General features: G+C 39.4%; 1 long non-coding RNA gene across 1 annotated transcript in view; it reads right to left on the minus strand.

Annotated features, from left to right (window-relative positions):
- Positions 1 to 431: 431 nt before the first annotated feature.
- The window catches only part of LOC143419559 (uncharacterized), a 46,293-nt gene continuing 24,641 nt past the window's right edge, over positions 432 to 22,083 (minus strand). Inside the window, exon 3 of the long non-coding RNA XR_013099562.1 lies at positions 432 to 1,251. This is a non-coding gene — a long non-coding RNA (uncharacterized LOC143419559). The remainder of the gene's footprint in view (positions 1,252 to 22,083) is intronic.

Raw genomic sequence — 22,083 nt, forward strand, 5'->3', positions numbered from 1 at the left:
GTCTGCCCTGAAGGGTGTTCCATCACTGCTCTAGCCACCCTTGACAATAAAAAAAAATAATCCAGTTTTTCCTTTATTTTCTTCCTTTTGTCTTTCTATCAAGTTTCACCTCGCCCAGTGTCACCCTCTTTCAAGGTCTCTCCTTTTTTTCTTTTACCTTTTTCACTCCATTGTCTGAATCTGCCACTGAGGAACGCTGAGCTACTTGACTGAGAACAACTGCGTTAAGATTAAAGCTCTCCTCTGATGTGGCTCTTCTTTACGCTCTCCTCAAACACAACGTCTTAAAAGTTAGTATAGAAAGTTTCAGTTCTTTGTGTGTTATGATGAAATTGTAATGAAAAAGAAGTGTATAAAAAAGAACCCTTTGCGATAGTTTTCATCACACGCTGTAAAGGAATACAGCATTTCCTTCTATCACCTCACTGATGTTTCACCAATTTGGCATCCACAGTTCAGAAATAAAAATCAGTCAAGAAGTCCTGTCACTGTTCATTTCAAACTGGTACAGATGTCAGATTTTTATGATGACTATTTGTCCATGGACGAGGCTGCGCCGTGGAAAGGCGAAAGTGGTGGATGGAGTGAGGCGCACAGGGCGTGATGGAAAAATAGACAAAACCAATCAGCCCCAAATCTCATCTTCTCTCCAGCTGGCTTTGAGAGGATGACGGGAGGAGGGGAGGGCGTAGCATCTGTCCTCTACCCCAGACTATGTGTGTATGTGCACATCTTTATGCCTGTGATTTAATGTGTGTATGGTGCAAAGCTAGGTTTGCACACCGTCTGCCAAATGCACTAATTTAATTGTGTTCTACAGCTGTGCCAGTGAGTGTGTGTTTGTGTGCAGATGTTTTTGTGCATGCTCTGTTGGCTAGAAGCGTGAGTTTCATGGGGCTGGTGAGCTTAAGGTGGTTGCTGCTTAGCTCTAATCTGTTAAACTGTAATCTAAGGTTAGGACCCCTGCAGCGCCCACTTTATGCCAGCTGTCTGCCCTGCTCATGTTCGTTAGATGCCCTAAAAACACCTGCTTTGCTCACCTGCAGAGAAAGTTATGCTTCTGTATTTCTAAAAAGCAGATGTTAATGTCTAAGTGTCTCTGGATCTTTAAACTGCAAATCATTGGTTCCAGCAAAGCTACGAAACTGGTTATTTCATGATCAAATGTCCGTATCTGGTTTTGTGCAGTGTTTCATAACTTTTAGCTCCCATGTCCAACAAGAAGTTTCACTTCCTCTTCAGCTGGAAGACCTGGAGAAACAGAGAAATAGGGATAAAAGAACGCCATTAGTCTCATTAACCGCATCGATATCTTTAATCTTCCTCTTTGATCCACTCACTTCAAGCCATCTCATTTAACCTCTTCCTTATTTCTGCTTTCTCTTCTCCCTTTCTTTTCATTCTTACTTTGATTCTGCTCTTCTTTTGTAATTTGTCTTTCAGACATTCACTCACTACAGACAAGGGCGAACATTTGGGGAAGGGGGGGACGAAAGACTTGGTGTCCCCTGTTTCTGAGTGTCTTGATTGGAAGTGAATACATTTCAAAATGTCACTATGCTGAACTGGAAATGCTGAAACAGACTGACAGCATACAGATTGAAAGAGCGGGGGCAGAATACTAAGCAGAGAAACAGGCCCCTCATATAAACAAACTCCTGTCATATCGGCTGTCTTCTGTGTTTATTGCTGCTGTACTGGATGATCGCGCATCTGTGGCACATTTACTAAGCTCAATATAAAATGTCAGGTTGCACAATTTTGCATCACAGCAATATTTCAGTGTAGATGACTGAGAGAGAGACAACTGAGGCTACAGACTAATTAAGTCCTGCTCATTAAGGTTTAAACTCAGTGGGGTGTTTGGACACATTTCGCCCGTGTCTGGGAAATGACACAAAAAAAGCACAATAGAAAGTGTTTCTTGCTGGCGGATTGGTTAAACAAAAATATTTTTAGAACTGCAATGTTTATTCGTCCTGTAAGAAGGCGGCTGCATGAGGAAATGTGAGTTAAACTGCCTAACGTCATTGGCTCTACAGAAAGATTAGCAACTGAATAATCACTGTGGGGGATTTTGGTTAAGCTTTTAAACTCTTGAGTTGATTCTTGCTGTAAACAACAATGATAATAATATTGAAAATGATAATTAAAAGACACTGGACTGGACTTCCAGATGAGTACTTTAAATTAAGGCAAGAATGCAATTTAAGAAGGAAATCAGAACGGAAGCCACATCACATCTGTCGTATTGTTGTCGTGTTCATTTTCTGCCATTTCACACGCTAAGCCTTCAGTGGATTAAAAAATCTAAAATAATCAGCAGTGTAATCGGCAAGTGGTAGCTGAAGCCCCTCTCTTGCATTTTCTCAAAGCCAAACCTTATAGCGGTTCATTATAAATAAGGAGGGACATCATTTGGGAAACGAAGGGCTGCAAATTCTTATTGCATATCCCAATATGTAGTTGTGTAGTGGAATGCTCTCCTCTTTGTCACCTTTAATTATAAGGATGTGATAAATGGAGCAAAGCTTGCTAGCCAGAGTGAAGTAAGCAACACATTTAACCTGCTCACTCTAGTCACATAATATACCAAACACAACCTCCCAATTTGGCTGTCTATTTAAGCTGCACACTTCCCACCTCTCCCTTCATCTCTGCCTGCTGTTTCAACCCCTCCACTGCCCCAGCATCCATTTGTCGGCTTCAGGGGGGACATTTACTCATCTCTCCCCAATCTTATGTGTAACATGTGCGAGGAGAGATGAGCTCGGAGCCTAGACACCGATATCTGACTACTTCTGCTGTAATAACTGAATCATTTGAGGTTATGAGCAGTCTGACTGAAGTAATTATATGATGTGATGTGTGTCTGCTTCTCTTTTGTGCCATCAACCTACCAACACACCCACCGAGCAGCCAACGATCATTTTCCACTACTCTATTTTTGATGCATTGCCATGGCAGCCAGCAAGTGATGCAGAGTTGTTACAGCAACACAAACCAGTCCCCAACCTTGACCCGTCTAATCAGTGCAAGAGAACTAGGGCAGACTTTGGTTCCAGTTGACATAATTTTTCTTTCTTTTTAAGTTGCATTTCTATATTTGCTGTATACGTCCACATGCTTCTGTGCTAGAACTTTTTCATCTTATTTTATAACTTGGTCTTTTTATTTTAACTGCACACCCACTTGTTGGAAAAGTGCATTAATAAACAACACACATATGCAGCTGTATAGAGCTGGCACAGGTTCTAACATCCCAACAAGCTGCACGTTTACAGTATGGTGTAGCTGGTCGGCTTTTCCACACTTGTTCGAATTCATTTTTCAGGTTCCCCTATAAATTCTTGTTAGAATTCCTTCCATTTGTCACTGAAAGCCAAGGGAAACAATTAATTTGAGCATGAAGCTCGCCTCTGCCCCTTTGGCTTTAATGGGAAATTCTGCCAATGCAACCAAGAGCATTCTTTATTGTATCTATTACTCATTTCGGAGAGAGAGGGAAGGACAAATGCAGAAAGAGCTCCACCGTGGCAGCTGTTAGTGAAACAGCTGTCAGGATTTTCCACTGGATTTCCCACGGTTATCTATACTGTCCTTTAGAGTCCACACAGCTGTCAATGAAATCGCCTGTTAAATGATTCACTGCATCCAGTTTTCACTAAACAAATGCATGTTTCTCCTCAGTTATCGCCGCTTATCGCTACGCAAGACAACACGGTTAATGTATGAAACATTGATGCCACAGAGTCCTGCTCATGCTGCAGCTCAAATGTTACGTTTTTATGTGCACAGACACATCACCTGTCTGAGTGTTAATACATTTATACACCTGAGGAGCAGCTTTCAGGATGTGAACTTGACTTCTGTGATTTGTATGCTGTCCAGTTTTTGTACACTGCCCTGCTTTCTGAATGCTAACACTTCTGTTGCATTGATTTCAGTCCAGCTTTAATAAGAGCACACCACTTTCAACTGTCAATCACCTCTCCCACGTCCCCCACCTTCGTTCTCTCTATTTTCTGCTTTTGGCACAGCAATTTCCCTGTCAAATTCCTGCAAGTCTGATGCCATCTCAGTTTTACAGCTAGCAATTATCACCCGATACCTCCAGTCACCCTTCTTTCTGTAGCAAAGGCTGTGAACAGGTGTCAGAAAATTTCAGTGTTTTTCTCTTACACTGCCTCCTGTTCAGCACGCTAACCTATGATACCCTGGGTCTAGTCAATCTTGTTTATTTCCTAGGTGAAGTTGTCCAAAGATTGAAGAAAATAATGACTAACACAAAAACAAATCTACGCCCTTGCAAATAGATTTTAGAGATTTATTGTTCAAAGCTGAGCACAGATGCTCCACAGTCCATGTAAGTGGCAGACAGTTCTCTATGTCCTGGCAGCAGCTTCATGTCACATTTCAGTGGACTACTTAAGAACAGTGAATATGAGCATAATCATTAGTATTAACACTGAATATGTGCCCCAAGAAACTGACAGCTCTGTTCAAGATCTGTATTAACTGAAAATGTGACAATTTTTTTTAAAAGTTGCTTCATTCACAAATTCTTTAGGTATATATTAATGCAGATTATGGTGATGTGCAAAAGTCTTGAATCACCAATCATGGAAAATGGAAAATTGATGCAAACATATATGCAACTACAGTATGCGGTGCAAAAACAGAGTTTGTACAATTCTAATAAGCTTGAAAGTCAATTCCAAGTCCTTGATTCTTCAGCACAGCCTGAACTCTCTTAGTCAAGCTTTCTTGTAATTTTTTTAAGTAGTCTTCAGAAATACTTCTCCGTTCTCCATTTTGTTTATTACAGGTGTCTCATATTTTCAGTGAATCATACTTGTTATTAATCTCGGTCTCTCTTCTACAGCATGCCTTCTATCCTGTCTTCTTTCTGTCACCCCAACCAGTCATAGCAGATGGCCCTGCCCCGCCCTGAGCCTGGTTCTGCCGGAGGTTTCTTCCTGTTAAAAGGGACTTTTTCCTTCCCACTGTCGCCAAAGTGCTTGGTCATAGGGGGCCATTTGATTGTTGGATTTTTCTCTGTATGTATTATTGTAGGGTCTACCTTATCTCACAAAGTGCCTTGAGACGGCTGTTGTTGTGATTTGGCACTATATAAATAAAATTGAATTGAATTCATATACCTCCCCTGCTTCTCATGGTCACGGACCATTCTTTCCCCTTTTGTCTCTCTGTATGACCCCCTTCCCTCACCTTTTGCATCTCTCCTTTCTTGCCAATAATAATGTCTGTAGTCTCTCTGTCTGTAGTCCCAGCCTGCTTCAAAATGGCCACCATCGTCCCTGTACCCAAATCCTCCACCATCTCCTCATTGAACGACTGGCGACCTGTAGCCCTGACCCCCATCGTAAGCAAATGCTTCGAGAAGCTGGTCAGGGACTTCATCTGCTCTGCACTACCCGACTCACTGGACCCTCTACAGCTCGCATACCGCCACAACAGGTCCACTGATGATGCCATAGCCCTGACACTACACACTGCCCTGTCACACCTGGAGAAGAGTATGTGAGAATGCTGTTTGTAGATTACAGCTCAGCATTCAATACCATCGTTCCCTCGAAGCTGGACAGGAAACTGCAGGATCTAGGACTGAGCAGCTCCCTCTGCAGCTGGATCCTTAGCTTCCTGTCTGACAGACGCCAAGTGGTCAGACTGGGCAGCATCACCTCATCCCCCGTCACACTGAACACTGGTGCTCCACAGGGGTGTGTACTGAGCCCTCTCCTGTACTCACTCTACACCTACGACTGCACGGCCACTAACAAATACCAACATCATTGTGAAGTTTGCGGACGACACTACAGTGGTGGGTCTTATCACCAACAGTGATGAGACAGCTTACAGGGAGGAGGTCAGCGCCCTGACCCACTGGTGTCAAGACAACCATCTCACCCTCAACGTCGCAAAGACAAAGGAGTTGATAGTGGACTTCCGGAGGTGCAGAGAAGTACACACCCCCATCACCATCAGCGGCGCTGCTGTGGAGAGAGTGAGCAGCTTCCGGTTCCTTGGCGTACACCTGGCTGAGGATCTTACGTGGTCAGTACACATAAACAAAACAGTGAAGAAGGCGCAGCAGCGCCTCTTCTTTCTCAGGAGACTGAAAAGATTCGGCATGAGCCCCCGCATCCTCAGGACCTTCTATCGCTGTGCCATTGAGAGCATCCTCACTGGATGCATCACCACCTGGTATGGCAACAGCACCGCCTACAACTGCAAAGCTCTCCAGCGAGTAGTGCGGTGCTCTGAACGGATAATTGGAGGTGAGCTTCCCTCCCTCCAAGACATCTACAGGAAGCGGTGCCTGAGGAAAGCGGGGAGGATCATCAAGGACTCCAGTCACCCCAGCCATAAACTGTTCAGACTACTTCCATCAGGAAGGAGGTTCTGCAGCATCCGGTCCCGTACCAGCAGACTGAGAGACAGCTTTTTCCACCAGGCCATCAGACTGCTGAACACTTCATAGACACCTCAGCTTCACTACTGGAACTTTAACATTATGCACTCCATACTGTACAGTAATGCCACTGTTTTGCACATGTCTCAACTCTGTATATTTTATTTTATTTATTTTAAATATTCTACTTATTGTTTACTCTATTTAATTTGTAAAATATGTGTACACACACACACACACACACACACACACACACACACACACACACACACACACACACACGTAGAAAAATATTTAGTATACACATCCAGAAATGCATATACTATTATATATTGTACATATATTTATTAGTTTCAGATGTAGCCATTCTTGTATTTTGCTTGTTTACATTATTGTATTTGCACAACTCTGTTGCTTGTGAAGCTCGCACACAAGAATTTCACTCACATGTGCTGTACCAATGTACCTGCACATGTGATGTGACAATAAAAGTGATTTGATTTTGATTTGATTTGATAATGCGTCACTGCAATTTCATTACAAGAGGCCACCATCAACATAAAATCTAAAAGAAATACATTTCTTCATTATATTTAGATTTCAGCTGACAAATTTAGAAGAACCTAATGCATACTTCTGTTACAAAATCCTTCATCCACTTGCACAGCTGTGCCGCTTAATTCTCTTTTTGTTTTTCTTTTACTTTTGCACATTTTTTGTTTTTGCATCTGCATTGAATATCTTCCTGGATATGCTCCTCTTCTTTCACCTAATCTCTTTAGGGATTGCTACAGTGGATCAGCTACCTTTTTATGTGCACATGTCCAAACCATCTCAACCTTTTGTGTCTCTTGTGTCTTCAGCCTGAGCTGTCCCTCTTACATACTCATTTCTAATCTTGTCTATCCCACTCTACCCTCCCTGCACTACTGCTTCAACTCTCTTGTGCTCAGTCTTTTATCTTTTGCATGGTTGACCCCAGGTAATTAAACATGCTGCTCGCTGATCATCACCCTAACTTCAACAATTCTTTTATTCTTTATTTATCCCTCTGTAGTTGCTATAGCTCTGCACATCACCATAGTTCTTGCATTGTTCTTGATGCAAACATAATGCAACTAGAGTATGTGGTGCACAAACACAGTTTATACAATTCTAATAAACTTGAAAGTCAGTTCTGAGTCCTTGATTCTTTAGCACAGCCTGAACTCTCTTAGTCAAGCTTTCTTGTAATTTTTTTTACGCAGTCTTCAGATATACTTCTCCAGACTTCTTGAAGACCAATCAAAGCTCTTCTTTGAACGTCGGCTGCCTTTTTGTACTATTCTCTGTCATGATGATCCCACACTGCTTCAATAATACTGAAGACCATGAGATTCATGCTCGGTACTGTTCCACTGTGTGTTTTTTATATCCAGTTGTGCTTTTACTGTGCTGTCAGCATATTTGGGATCATTGTCGTGCTGAAAATGAAGGAACTGTTAAAATTACACTGTTGTGTAATTTAATGTACCTCAACCTTTTCTTCCTGTTTCCCTTCTTCATGAAACTTAGTTACAGCGCTTTCAAAAAGACATCTACTGTGATAAAGTCGACTCTCCACTGCTGTGTAATCAATTATTGTAAATGTAAATGTTATCGGGAAATGATCAGACAGGAGAGGGTTTTCAGGAAACACTGTTAAATGTTCAGTTTCTATGCCATATGTTAAAACAAGATCTAGAGTGTGATTAAAGTGGTGGGTGGGTTCTTTTATATTTTGAGTGAAGCCAATTGAGTCTAATAACAGATTAAATGCCATGTTGAGGATGTCATTTTTAGCATCTACATGGATGTTAAAATCACCCACAATAATTATTTTATCTGAGCTGAGAACCAAATCAGATAAAAAGTCTGAGAAATCAGACAGAACTCTGTGTAAGGCCCAGGTGGACGATAGATGATAACAAGTAAGACTGGTTTCTGAGTTTCACAGCTGGGGTGGACAAGGTTAAGCATCAGGCTTTCAAATGAATTACAAGATATGCCACATTTGTAGCTAATAGCTCTTTGGGAATCACCTTGTTTGAGCAAAAAAAAGAATTTTATGCCTGTCAAACTGTCTTTGGCAATTTTCATAGATTCACATGGAAAACAAACAGACAAATATTTATTTTTTTCTTTCTTTTTGCAACAGACTGCTAGTAATAAAGGTTCCTAAAGATATAATTTAAAATAGGTTATTTGCTACTTGGTCTGTTATGTCTAGACGCAACACTGATTAATCTTTTCACTTAAGAGCCTTTTTATGTTTGAATGACTGTCAGTACCAAGTGGTTTAGGAAACAAATAATTCCTCCAGAAATAATTAATTGCAAGGATGGGACTGAAAATGAATGCAAATGTCCAAAGACAAACTTTGAAAGATCTTCAGAAAGCCTGGAAACTATTGTCTCTATTATTACTTTTATAAAGTCTCAAGAAAGTCATTTCTTGAAGATAAAGTACAAAGAAGAGAGGTAGCTCAAGACTTTTGAATAGTAATGTATGCCCTACATCTAACAAAACAGAACCTGAAGGCTTAAATCTGACCCGCAGACCCTTTTGACTTAAGGTAACCTGCAATCACAGCACTGCTGCTTATGTGCGCAAATGAAATTTACATACTTAACACAGGGATAGCCACTGTGACGTGACACATTAGTTTGGGACTCTTTGTTTTGGAGTTTCGACATCAAGATTTTGGCAGTTGAAGTTATCTTTTATAGACTGTGGAGGGCTCATTTGTCAACTAATACTAGCAAGTTTTGTTAGCAAGCTGTATTCATAAACTGTATGACCGCAATGCATAGACACACACATCAGCTTAATAGTGCTCAGTAACCGACAAATACAATACTAGAATTTCATGCACCATAAATGAAGCACAAACTTCTATAATGTATTTGCACTTGAACCACACATGAAAAACAAGTTTTATTCTACACACTTTAAGCTTTTTATCTCACAGCTATGGCCCATTTAGATCACCACCATAATCTAACATGCATGTCTACTTAAGGCATGCAGGCACAGAAGGAGCAGCCAAACGGCACACAGTTAACAATTGTTAATTCACACTAAAGGTATGTCTGTGTCTGAAGGGGAAGAATGTTATAAACTTAAGAACTTGGCAGCGAGAGATGAAAATTCAGCCTCATCAAATTTTTTATGAATACCAAACTAAGTGTGCATCCATGGCAACTACTCACCAAATTCATTATTTAGTCCTGTTTGAAATTACAGAGCTCTGATGCAATTTTCAGAGGTTTGCATCTTCACAGGAAATAAATGGGCCACAGACTGTTAGGAATATCAGAAAATGTTGGTGTGTGGACTAAAATATTATCAATTTTGTATTAGCCATGGGAAAATGTTAAATATCCCCAGCTTTATTCTTTAATTGATATGCTGAACACTCCCTCTTGAAAATTTAAAGGTAGGCACAGATGTGCGACACATTAAATCAAAACATGAACCCCTGCAGAGAGGTGATCTGGTGGCTTTGTTATGCTGTGGGGGCATTTTTCATGGCATTGTTTAAGTGCACTGGTCCCTTAATAGAGAAAAATTACTTCTGATCAGTGCATGTTATTCTGGTTAATCACCTTTATAATATAGAAACATTTTCTGTCCTAATAGGAGGAGCTCTTTTCATAAGGCACGAGAATCACTGAACTGTTTGACAAGATGGAAATGATGTGAATCATATGCATTAGTACTCCAGCAGAGTTCAATGATAGGAGATTTTAGACTGATGTGTCAGACAGTGCTCTCCACCACCTTGATCCAAAGACCAAATGAGGAGATATCTTTAGCAAGAAATAGATTTATTCCTCCGGCTGAGAGTGGGAGATTTAATGTTGAAGTAAACTGAAGCTGTACATTTTGCACAAATATCATCATCCTGATGTCATAAAGTATTGGCTGAGCATAACAGCAGCCACTTGAAGCTTTTGACATGTAAACTAGTGACTCTTCACCTCATGACACTGCATAGATGAAATCATGTATATAATATGTGGAGATACAGAAATTCTTTTATTGCTGCCATATAATCTGCATCATTATACCTGCATTAATAACATTCTTTACAGCATTATTTCATATAATAATATTTCTCACAGTATTGATACTGCATTACAGTTGTTTATTGAAGATGTCCATTTGAGGATCCTTCCATTATGTTAACTTTTATTACAAGTACGGTTAGGAGTATTTTATACATATTGCATATCTGTGCCTATCTTGAGTTGATGTTCAGTTCATTAAGGGTTTTAAGCTTCACTGGCGTGACTGTCCAGGTGATACATGCTGAGGGAAACTAGAACATAGAAGGATAACTGCAATGCATGCTTACAGTACATATAATACATATAATCTAGGAATAGGCCTCAGCAGAGGCCCAAATGTTTCCAGCTTCTTGTTGCAAACCTGTTGCATTTTATTCTACTTGGTAACAGATGAGCAGAGTCAAGAATTAGCCTCAGAGACCCCGAGGGCTTAAGATTATTACCTTGTATGGAAGGTGTTATCAAAATGAGAAGTTCTATGTCTGTTTATAGCTATTAAAGATGTACAAGATGTACGATTAACTGTGACTAAGGTCTGGAACCTATTTTAATCTGTCATTGCTTTATAAGTGTCCACAACATGTATTTTGGTCAGAAGACACATGTTGATGTTTTCTCCAGGCTGTTAATAAACGCAACGTTTGATTGCACTTTTCTGGGGCCTCCGTGGTTTGTGACACTGCTCTGCATTGATCGATTTCGCGACAAATATAATGCTGCATGAACCGAGGAAACATTTACAGCTAACTTCACATCTAGTAACAACATCACCTTGCCTATGTCGATGCTGCTTTTAATTGTCTGGTGCTGTTCAGTGTCCAACAAAACAACTTGCTGTGTTAGCCAGCGTGTATTATACGACTTCATCTGGATGAGTCCCCTTCCAGGTTTAATTACCATCTTTAATTACTTGCCTTAACTGGTGCTGTCACTAGGACTGTTGTTGCCTGCCTGCCATTAACCTATCTGGATATCTGTTCTTGGTCAATCAATCCTCTTTTTCCCTCCTCGTGAGGAAAAGAGGAAAATATCCCTTAGCAAAAACATGTTATTAGCAGCTGTTATCCAACCATTTTCAATTATCTTTGCCAATCATCTTCTCATAATAGGCTATCCAACCACCCACTTTTAGTCTGTCTCCTCATCTCTTTTTCCATTAGTTTCTTATTATTATCCAGCCCGCTCATTCATCTCTATCTTCTGCAATTATGTCTGCAGTTTGACTGTGTTTATGACAATGAAAGATTGATGCTGTCATTATCTTCATCTCCATCATGGTTCTACTCCACTTTCCATCCTCCCATTGGAGGCAGCTGTCATTAGCAGTTCACGTGATTGAGGTCCAAAAGGTTTTAATAATTTTCCATCACAGTTTTTTTTTCCCTTTTTTGTCTCTCTCACCCTTGCTGGATGTCTCATTTGTCATTGTTTTTTACCGTTACCCTCCATCAACCTCACTCTGTCTTTCGGTTTCAATCACAGCCGCAAATGGCATGAGTCAGAAACAATAAAAATCAGCCATTCTGTTTATTACAGGTGTCTCATATACCTCCCCTGCCTCTCATGGTCACGGACCATTCTTTCCCCTTTTGTCTCTCTGTATGACCCCCTTCCCTCACCTTTTGTCTCTCCCCTTTGTTTCCAATAATAATGCTTCACTGCAATTTCATTACAAGAGGCCACCATCAACATAAAATCTAAAAGAAATACATTTCTTCATTATATTTAGATTTCAGCTGACAAATTTAGAAGAACCTAATGCATACTTCTGTTACAAAATCCTTCATCCACTTGCACAGCTGTGCCGCTTAATTCTCTTTTTGTTTTTCTTTTACTTTTGCACATTTTTTGTTTTTGCATCTGCATTGAATATCTTCCTGGATATGCTCCTCTTCTTTCACCTAATCTCTTTAGGGATTGCTACAGTGGATCATCTACCTTTTTATGTGCACATGTCCAAACCATCTCAACCTTTTGTGTCTCTTGTGTCTTCAGCCTGAGCTGTCCCTCTTACATACTCATTTCTAATCTTGTCTATCCCACTCTACCCTCCCTGCACTACTGCTTCAACTCTCTTGTGCTCAGTCTTTTATCTTTTGCATGGTTGACCTCAGTTAGTTAAACACGCTGCTTGCCGATCATCACCACTTTTCTCACCCTAACGTGAACAATTCTTTCCTATAGCTTCATGGTATGGTTAGTCAACTTTATCCCTCTGCAGTTGCTATAGCTCTGCACATCACCATTGTTCTTGCATACTTGTACTATTATACTTCTCGATTCTTAAGGCATCCTCTCATTCTCCAGGATCGTGTTAAGCAATCTGGTTAAACAGTCTGCTGCATCTCTCCTAGACATCTCTATACTTCCACAGGTATTTCTACTCTTCATCATCTTCACAGCTGTCCTTTGCTCCGTAATAATCATTCTCATAACTTCAAAATTCATTCTCATAACTTTCCCCTATATGTCCTCCTCTCTCTCTCATTTGTGAGCTCCTCTTTCCATCTTCTTAACATACACACCTTTCATATTTTGTCCTAAAGAACACAAAAAACCTTTAGCAACAACCTAGATCTTTGTGACTATTTTTGTGTCTCCACATCTAACACTGCGACAGCACTGCCAATCTGGAAATAGAAGAAATCATGACCAGCCTTAAGCAAAAAGAAACAAAGTGAAAACACAGAATAACTGAAATAACAATGGGAAAAGAAAATCTCATACACAGTCAAGGATTGGCTAATCTGAAAAGAAGATAAAGGGTTATTTATCGCAAAATTCAAAATTCTCTCCATTTTGATAAATGCAAGCAGAAAGCCCTGCTCTGCAACTGGGCTGTAGCCATGGAAACCCACTATCTATATCCTTTGAAAAGAGATTATTTTTTCACTCCTGCCTTCAGTTAATTGTGTCACTGAACCATTCTGATTACACAAAATGACCAAAGACCTGCTCTTTAAAATGCAGTTGGTACATTTTAAAATTGCAAAAGTATTTTTTATAAATGTCATGTTGGCTATAACATTTAGTGCAGACTGATGTGACCCATCTCAAATCATTAATTTATCAGGACTGAAACTCAGGATTTATTTTTCACCAATCATACTGACTTTTGTAATACAGTTCTTGTTGAAATGTGTATATTTCCTGTGCACATAGATGACTTTGCAAGGAGGCATGATTTTTGACTGTTATTTATCTTATTATGGAAAATGCAGTTTTGTACTTTAGTAGTTCGAGCTATAACGTAACATTCTCTTGGAAGCAGACAAATGTACCAAAAGTGGTTATATCTGAGTTTAAAAAGCACAAACCTTAAAACTAAAGTTACCCAGGCGTTAAAAAAAGAGGAGAGCTATGACAGACATTAGACAGGCACACTACAAATTCTTTGACAGCCTCTGTAACACATTCATAGTGTTTCGCTGGCATCTTTTAAATGAAAAGTGCCACAAACAGAGTTGGAACAAATGATAAAAAACAGACTAGAAAGATGATATCAGACTGTTGGTTTCTAAAAGTTACAGGAATGTTTGATGCAGTGCTTTTAGTTTAGACATGAGTAAAGTGGTGGGGGATAGGGGGCTCTGAATCCACCTAACCATCTGAGTGTTTCTGACAGGGTATGGTCGCCCTTTAATCATAAGTTTTTTGTGATGTCAATACTTGACACTTTTCTTTTTTCTCAAAGAAAGTGCTTTCCAACAGAACCTCTCAAATGACATCTATAAATAAACACAATATGATCCCCATGTACCACCTTTCTTAGTCTCTACTTTGTACTTTAATGCCTAAAAGAGAGATCGCTCCAAGTTTTGCATTCAAAGTGTGATACAACCAGAAGTAGAGCTAAAGTCCCTAGCAGTCAGAAAACTTTAAAGGAACTTATTCTTTTTAAATCTTTACAGAAAATTATGTTGAATAATGTCGAGGAGACACAAGAAGTCAGTATAAATCAAATAGAGTACTGTGTGCAGTATGTAGATTCTTATTTTTGTCTTTGCCAAGACCACACCAGCAACATTTTGAATAATTCCAAGCTCTGCTTTTGCTGAGTGCAATTTCTTGCTTTAGTACTGTCAGCATGTCTATAATTAGATGAGCCTGGCTCCTGTGGCAAAGGATAATTTCAGAATAAAGTCTCCTGACCTGTAAAAAATGTAGACAGCGCGACTGGATTTACAATCCTTGGACAGTTAGTTTTGCTACATGTTCAATATCACCTTAGAAAAACCTGTATAGTGTAATGTGAACAAATACGGCTATTCTGATACAGTTTTTATGATAAAGCAAGTGGTAGAAGATGCAGATAAAACTGTGCTTTTTGCTGTGGTACAGATTGTTTTATGCTGAGAGCTGGTTCTATAATTTGGCCAATCACATACATATAAATAGGGATGATAAAAAATGGCCAGCAGCTGCCAAAATAATGCTGTCAAATTCAAAAACACCTATAACTACAACCTAATGTTTGTCACTGGATGGTTTTTACATTTCCAACAATGTCACAAAAAACTCTTTAAGTATCACATCATCATATATTTCTGCTTATATTAATGAACTATAGATGCTACTTTTTGAGCAATGCTAAATTTAATGACTCACATAAATATTCTGACATCTCTGGTATCATTTTACACATACATATTGAAGCAGAGACATATGCTGATACTTTAAATTACAATTTACAATTAAGCTGAGCTACTAAGTATGAGTGTGCAATTACGGACACTGAGGTTAACGAGGTAGGCTAAAAGTTTTTTGCTCTGGAAATAAATGCAGCAGCTCTAGTCTCCCCAGAGGACTCAGAACCTGACAACGAGTCACAGAGATAATCACGCCAGATGGGAATTTGCATCCTAAGGAACAACACAAAGTTCACGGATTCAGCAGGGAAGGCAAACTGAAGGATGTTGAGGACATATGGTAACGAGACTGTCAACGACATTTTATAACAGGGGTCAAAAGAACATTCACTGTGGGTGGTTAAAATGTGTTTTTGTTTGTGTTGCCCACTGAACCATTGATATTAATTAATTACTGTTATTACCTTGTTGCTAAAAGCATAATAAATGTGAATTATGCGTATCCTCCCACACAGGACATGACACCTTCACATGCAGGAACATGGTTGGTTTTATATGTACAATTCCCAGACATTGTTGAGCAAAGCTGCATAAAATCTCTCAAGAACAAACCTGACCTTTATTCAAAGAGGCAGGCAGCTTGGCAGGGCTGAAGTGTTGTGTATCCTGTGCTGAGTAGATTAGGCTTTGAGTTGTGGCTCAATTCTAAGGGTAAGCAAACACCAAGGAGTGACCTCCAGAGCTGAAAAACGAAGCCAAATGCACGTGGCAAAGACTGCAGTTCTTCTAGAAGCCACTTGAGGCTGTCTCTAAGAAGGACAATTCCCACATACCCCATGATAAAATGTACAAAATTAAAGGTTTGAAAAGCATAGCCTGGTACAAAAAGCTCTAGAGATAGTTTCCCACTTCATAACAACTCAGAGGAGGGGACTTTCTGGGGTGGCTGTAGCTCAGGTGGCAGAGCAGGTCAGCCACTAATCAGAAGGTCAATGGTTCGATCCCAGATCCTGTTAAAAGGAAGTTTTTCCTCCCTACCACTGCAAAGTGTCTGCTCATCGGGACTTATTCCTTGTAAGGGTTTACCTGTGTGTTTGCTGTTAGTTCCTTTTGGAGTATTTTTAATTTTATGTGACTAGTATTGATTGCTGTGTAGTACAAACCATCCAAGATATGTGTGCTTGAGTGTTGGTGACTAAAAGTCTGGTGTTTAATTACCCCTTTAATTAGCTGACATTTGTCTGTGCATTGCACCTGTACAATTTATGCTTTTTAATTCATTTCAAATCAATTTCTTTTGTATAGCCGTGAACTAAAACAACTGCTGCCTAAAGGCACTTTAAACTTTTAGTAATGTAGGAGTACAAATCACAAAGCTATGACCAGTATTTAATCTTAGCTAATTAACATAACTAGAGAAAACACAGTAAATTTGATGTTTTATCTTCATTTAAATATTTTATTTCATTCATTATGGCAGCTTTGACCAGCTTTGAGTTTGCCTTTCCTTGCTTTCTCACACGAAATATACTTTAATGATGATTCAAATTCAGCAGCATAATGCTAAAAACCAATTTTCTTCACTTAGAGCAGAACGTGTTCCAGCGGGACTACACCTTGGACCACAACAAAGAAAATAAATGCAAATGCAATATTTCAGTTTTTCTAAAAACAACTATTAAAGGTCAAATATTTGAAAAGGAAAGTGTGATGTAAAAATAACCCCAGAAAATAATTCTGCCTCTTTGGATTCGCTGTACATGACAGTCCTAGTGAGTCTGGGCTATCAATCATTGTTTTCAGCAAGTTTAATCAGCTGTCAGGCAGCAGCAAAGGGGGGCTAAAGGAATGTAGATGTGTGGGGATGGAGGATGAAACAGAGACAGAGAGAAAAAAACGACACAGGGAAGGAGAGAGAGAGAGAGCTGCTGGAGGAAATCAAATGAGTAATGTTCAACTCTTAATGTGTGTGACTCTGATATTGTGTCATTTTGTTTGTGTGAGACAGGCAGAAAAAAACAAGGCAAGTGAGAATAAACGTGTCATCTAAATATTGAAGGATTGAAGTGACTGGATGTAGTGATGAATGTTCACTCCAATACTGTTCTGCTAGAGGGTGCCAAATACAAATATACAAATATATATTTTTCTTCTAAGGGCCTAATTCCTGAACCAACTCATGAACTATGCTAAACATCTTAACTCCAAGAAGACATTAGAAAAGATGGTTCAATCACCTCTGTTAGCCTTTTTATTATTAACAGGAATGTGTTGTGTTAGGGATGGGTGAGGTGTCTGCCTAAATATGCATGAAAAATCATTCTTAATGCACAGGAAATATAGTCTTGGATATTATTTTAATACAAATAAGAATGACAGGTTTTAACAGCTACAGCTCCTGAAAGACAACTGGAAACCAGAACCCTGACACAAAACCATAAACGTTTCTGGATTGCATCTTAGTTTTAGAACTGTGACTATCGCAGTTGTGTTACTATCACCTCCGAAGACTCAAGTTAATGAGATGTAGCATAAAAAACGGACAATTGCTAAACCACCCCTGAGTTAAAATAATGCACAGGGTAAGTCTTAGCCTAAATTAAAGTCCATCCTTTAGCTTCCGCTTCCCTTTTTCAGGGCCATGGGGGGGGGGGGGGGGGGTCACCAGTCTGCAGCAGGGCTAACACATAGACAGAGACAACCAATGGCACTCACATTCACTCCCGCATTCACACCTATGGGCAATTTAGTGTTTCCAATTAACCTATCCCCACTAACTGGATGTCTTTGGACTGTGGAAGGAAGCCGGGGTACCCAGGGGAACCCACGCAAACATGGGGAGAGCATGCAAACTCCACACCATGTGCCACCATGCCGTGAGATTACCCAAAAGCTAAATGAGCACCCACACATTGGATGAATAGATTTGCATTCCCAAAACATGCGTAATACAACTGCAGACACACAACCACAGAAAGGCCAGTAAGATGTTAATTCTCTGTTCATTTATGCCACAAAACTGTGAGATACACGTCCCATTTCCTGGACCTAATTTACAACTTAATGCCAGAACAATGGCCACTCTGTAAAATGAGTTATTATCACGAGGTAGCACCTGACAAGACATCCTTTGTTCGCAAGAGAAGATGTTCATTTAAAACAGGGGAAATGTTTTACTTCTTATCCCAGATACAAAGCATACTGCAAAGCTGCAACTCCACCGGCTGACCCTGTCACACCACAGCTGTGTTGAGACTCTGCCAAACTCACATTCTTTCAGCTCACACTGACCATCAGCATGACGTGAACCCTTTTCCACCGGCAATGGCATGGCAATTTTCCTTTTCATGTGTCCGTTTCTGTCAGCATCCTGTGAAACCCTTGTATTATCTAGTGTGGGTAATTTTATCACGGATATTCAATCTGTTGGTCTATGTGACAACAACTGCAGGTTCTTAGGTCCCACTGTACCAATCTCCCCTTTGCAATTTTTACTGAATCAGGTCTAATTATACACCGCTGATTTAAGTAAGTAGGATGCTAAAATATTCATAGTTTACTAAGTGAAGTAATGCTTTCAAATAAATTGTTGCTGGGAATTTATAAACAACTGCATCATGACTCCTCCTGCACGCCTCATCAAATGCAACAAAACACAAACAACAAATTTACTTAATAAGTTAAACTAATGCTCTTTTCCCTGTTGTGCAATTGATCAGTTTCTGTTATTAAGAGAATGTTGTACAGTTGAGTTACATTAGTTATTAAAATGATAATGAGTTAGGGTAAAAAGCAGCAGAACTAATGGAGCATCTCATTCAACCCAGAAAAGATAACAAACCAGACTCAGTAATACTTAAATACATCACTTTTCTTACAACCTCTGATTCTGTAAGTGTGTTACTAGCTTATTCGACATGTTGAGGATACAATATACAGCTGAACTGCTATATACGTCACTGAAAATGCGTGTATTAATAGGTTTTGTCCCTGGAACCAAAAATATTTCAAGTACAAGTAAAAATCCAAATATTTAACTAGCAATCCTCTTTGGTGGATTCCTAGGTTTTATTTAGGGATGTATATTCAAAATCATGCCATGACGGTTCTAATTGTGCTTTAATTTGACTGTTTTCTAAAGAATTCTTTAACGTACACACAACATGCTGCAACAAACCACCTCTGACTGTTCATTTAAGGTATCACCGCATGTCGCAAGTTCTTTATTTCTGTGAATGGAAACAATTTCGGAAAACTGCTCAACACAATCAAAAAATTATAATCTGATTTTCTACTATTAGTAAACAGTCATGCTAACGATTGTTTTTGCCAAAACTACAGGAACAGAAATTCTTTTAAAGGTACTTTGTAGCAGATGTGCACCTGTCTGAAACATAAAGCCATAACAAAAGCACTTTAAAAGCATTTGTTTAAAAAAAATGCTCTCTAGCCTTCTGAAACCCTTTCTGAGTCAGATTATGGAATGAAATGCCAGTTTTATTTTGTTATTTATACAATCCGATGTTGATTTTGTAAAATATGGCTCCCATTAAAGTGAAAAAGGATACTAAAGCAGGTGCTTGTGATGGATGAAAGTCACTAGCCCGTGAATGTGCAGTCACTTGGTTTCTCAGGCATGCGCGCTTGTCAGATTCAGTTTTAAAACACCTAAACTTGATGGCGATAGCCAAAACGCTCAGCTTGAGGCTTCACATCGGATCTTCTTTAACCAATAGGTGATGCCAGATAGGCATTGCGCATCTTTTATATACATTCTAGGGGTTGTGGCATAGTTTTGTGTTCATCACTACAATGAATGGAAGTCTTTTATTTACTATTTCAACACTGTCCTCGGGGCAGATGAGTTAATGCAGAAAAACCTGTTTAGATCTAATTTTCTCTGAAATCAATAACTAAAAGAAGTAATAAAGAATTTGGATTTTGATCCAGAAGCATTAATAGCTTTGTTTTCACACCCCAAAATGAAACATGGCAATCTGAAAAAGCCATGTGGCTTAAACGAATGGATTTAAAAATGCTTGATTCATTTTACATCAAACCTTATTTCTATGCATCTTCTGCTTCATACACACCCATCTCTTCCCGTCTTATGCAATGGTCAGCTTCTCCTGTAACCAGTGATCAATACTAATCCCTCACTCTGTCCTAAAAGTTTCCACAAAACTGCAATTTGTCTGACTGCCTCTTCTCCTCTTTCCCACCACCACCTTCCATTTTGTATTTGTCCTATAATTCATTTTTATCTTTCCCTCCATTGGACAACTACTACTTTACGATCTTAAATCTGATAGCACAGACATACTTGACCACTGAGTCATCGCTCTCAAGTCAAAGAACATGGCCTTCCCTTTTCCCTCCACCTTCTCCTTTCGGATTTATGAGTCGTTACACATTGTTTCTGTATTGGATAGCATCGCATTTGTCCAATCACTGGAAAAAATAGGCACACTTAAAGAGCACTTAACAATAATTCTTCTCTGACAGCTGAATAGCTAGGTAGCGGCGAAGAGGTCTATCGCTAAAAAGAATCTCTTTTTTTCTTGTTTTCATCTCCCAGCTCAACCCCCCTACCCCCCGACCCCACCAAACCATTTTCCTTGCATTTCTTTCTGGCTCCTTATAATCCCACTATTTTTACTGTCTTTTACTCTGAAGACACTCTACGAGGAAGGGTTTGATATTAAATTCTCTTTTAAGAAAAGGTAAATTCTATTCAGTCATGCCACCAGAAGTTTAAAATGAGTAATTTCTTTCAAACGGTTTCCTGCAGAGTTCCTATTCAACAGTGTGACTCTTAAAAATCTATAGCTTCCCTCTCCTATCATTCTTTCAAACTTTTATCACCTCCGGTTTCACCTCTTGCTGCTTTCAATTTCACTTCTGTGTCACAAGTTTCTTTGGATCTTGATTATTTGTTACAACACTGTTCAACTTCACAATCTTCTATCACCCTGTCACACATGCTTTTTGTTGTGCCAACACACAGTCAAAAGCTCAAATCATGTCTGGCATTCTTCCTCAGATAAAAGTCTAAATTTCTCCCTGCATCAGAAAAACTTTTTTTTTTTTAGTCTTCTATCAATCAAAACTCCTGCTGCCATGCAGAGATGCTCTAACACTGCCTCTGTGGTTTTAATCTTTGCACCATGCTGCATTGCTCTGTAATTTGCATTTAGGTGAGTGCTCCTCGACCTAGATGCACCTTCCAACAACACTGAGCACTGCTCTTCCTTTCAAAGTCACCTGTTGTTCACAGCTTTCATCTGTCAAAGACAAGTTCTGCTATATTGGCAGAGACTATACTTCACTGTGTGAACTCCCATCTGGTGATATTAGGTGACTGTTAAGCATTTGGTACATCAACATCTCTAGTAAACATCCCTAAAGTCCAAGATGATATGCTGCTCAGCTGAAAAAAACCCTTTTTAAGATGAAAGGTTATGGGACAACTTTACAGTGAACCTACTGTGCCTTTTCTTATTTTCTGTCCTTTATGTACAATCAATCCACATGAGTCAGAATTTCCTCCTTGAGGCAGCTCTAAATGCTCAGTTTCAGACATTTTTTCTACCCTTGTAGCTGTATGGTGTGAAAGTGAGGTGATATGCTTAATATGATCATCTCAGGCACAGGAGCACAAAGGACCAACCCCCTGCTGTTAAAATAGTCTGTTTGCGAGCAACAGCCAATCAGAAAAAAACTGGTTTAAAGGGAAGTTGGTTTTAATGAGAAAGAAGGAAAAAAAACAACTTTTTTCAGACAGTGGATGAACTAAGGAGCTCAATATAAGATAAATAAAGATTATTTTGCTCGGGGCATCATGTAAAGCTAGAAAACATGGGGACTTTATGTACTTTATGCTTACATGCAGCTATCTGAATCTGTTCTTTGTTGTGCCAAACACATCAGTTGGCTATATACTACTGTATTTAAACCACTGGCTAAT

The sequence above is a fragment of the Maylandia zebra genome, linkage group LG7 (assembly GCF_041146795.1).
Source record: "Maylandia zebra isolate NMK-2024a linkage group LG7, Mzebra_GT3a, whole genome shotgun sequence".
Lineage (NCBI taxonomy): Eukaryota > Metazoa > Chordata > Actinopteri > Cichliformes > Cichlidae > Maylandia > Maylandia zebra.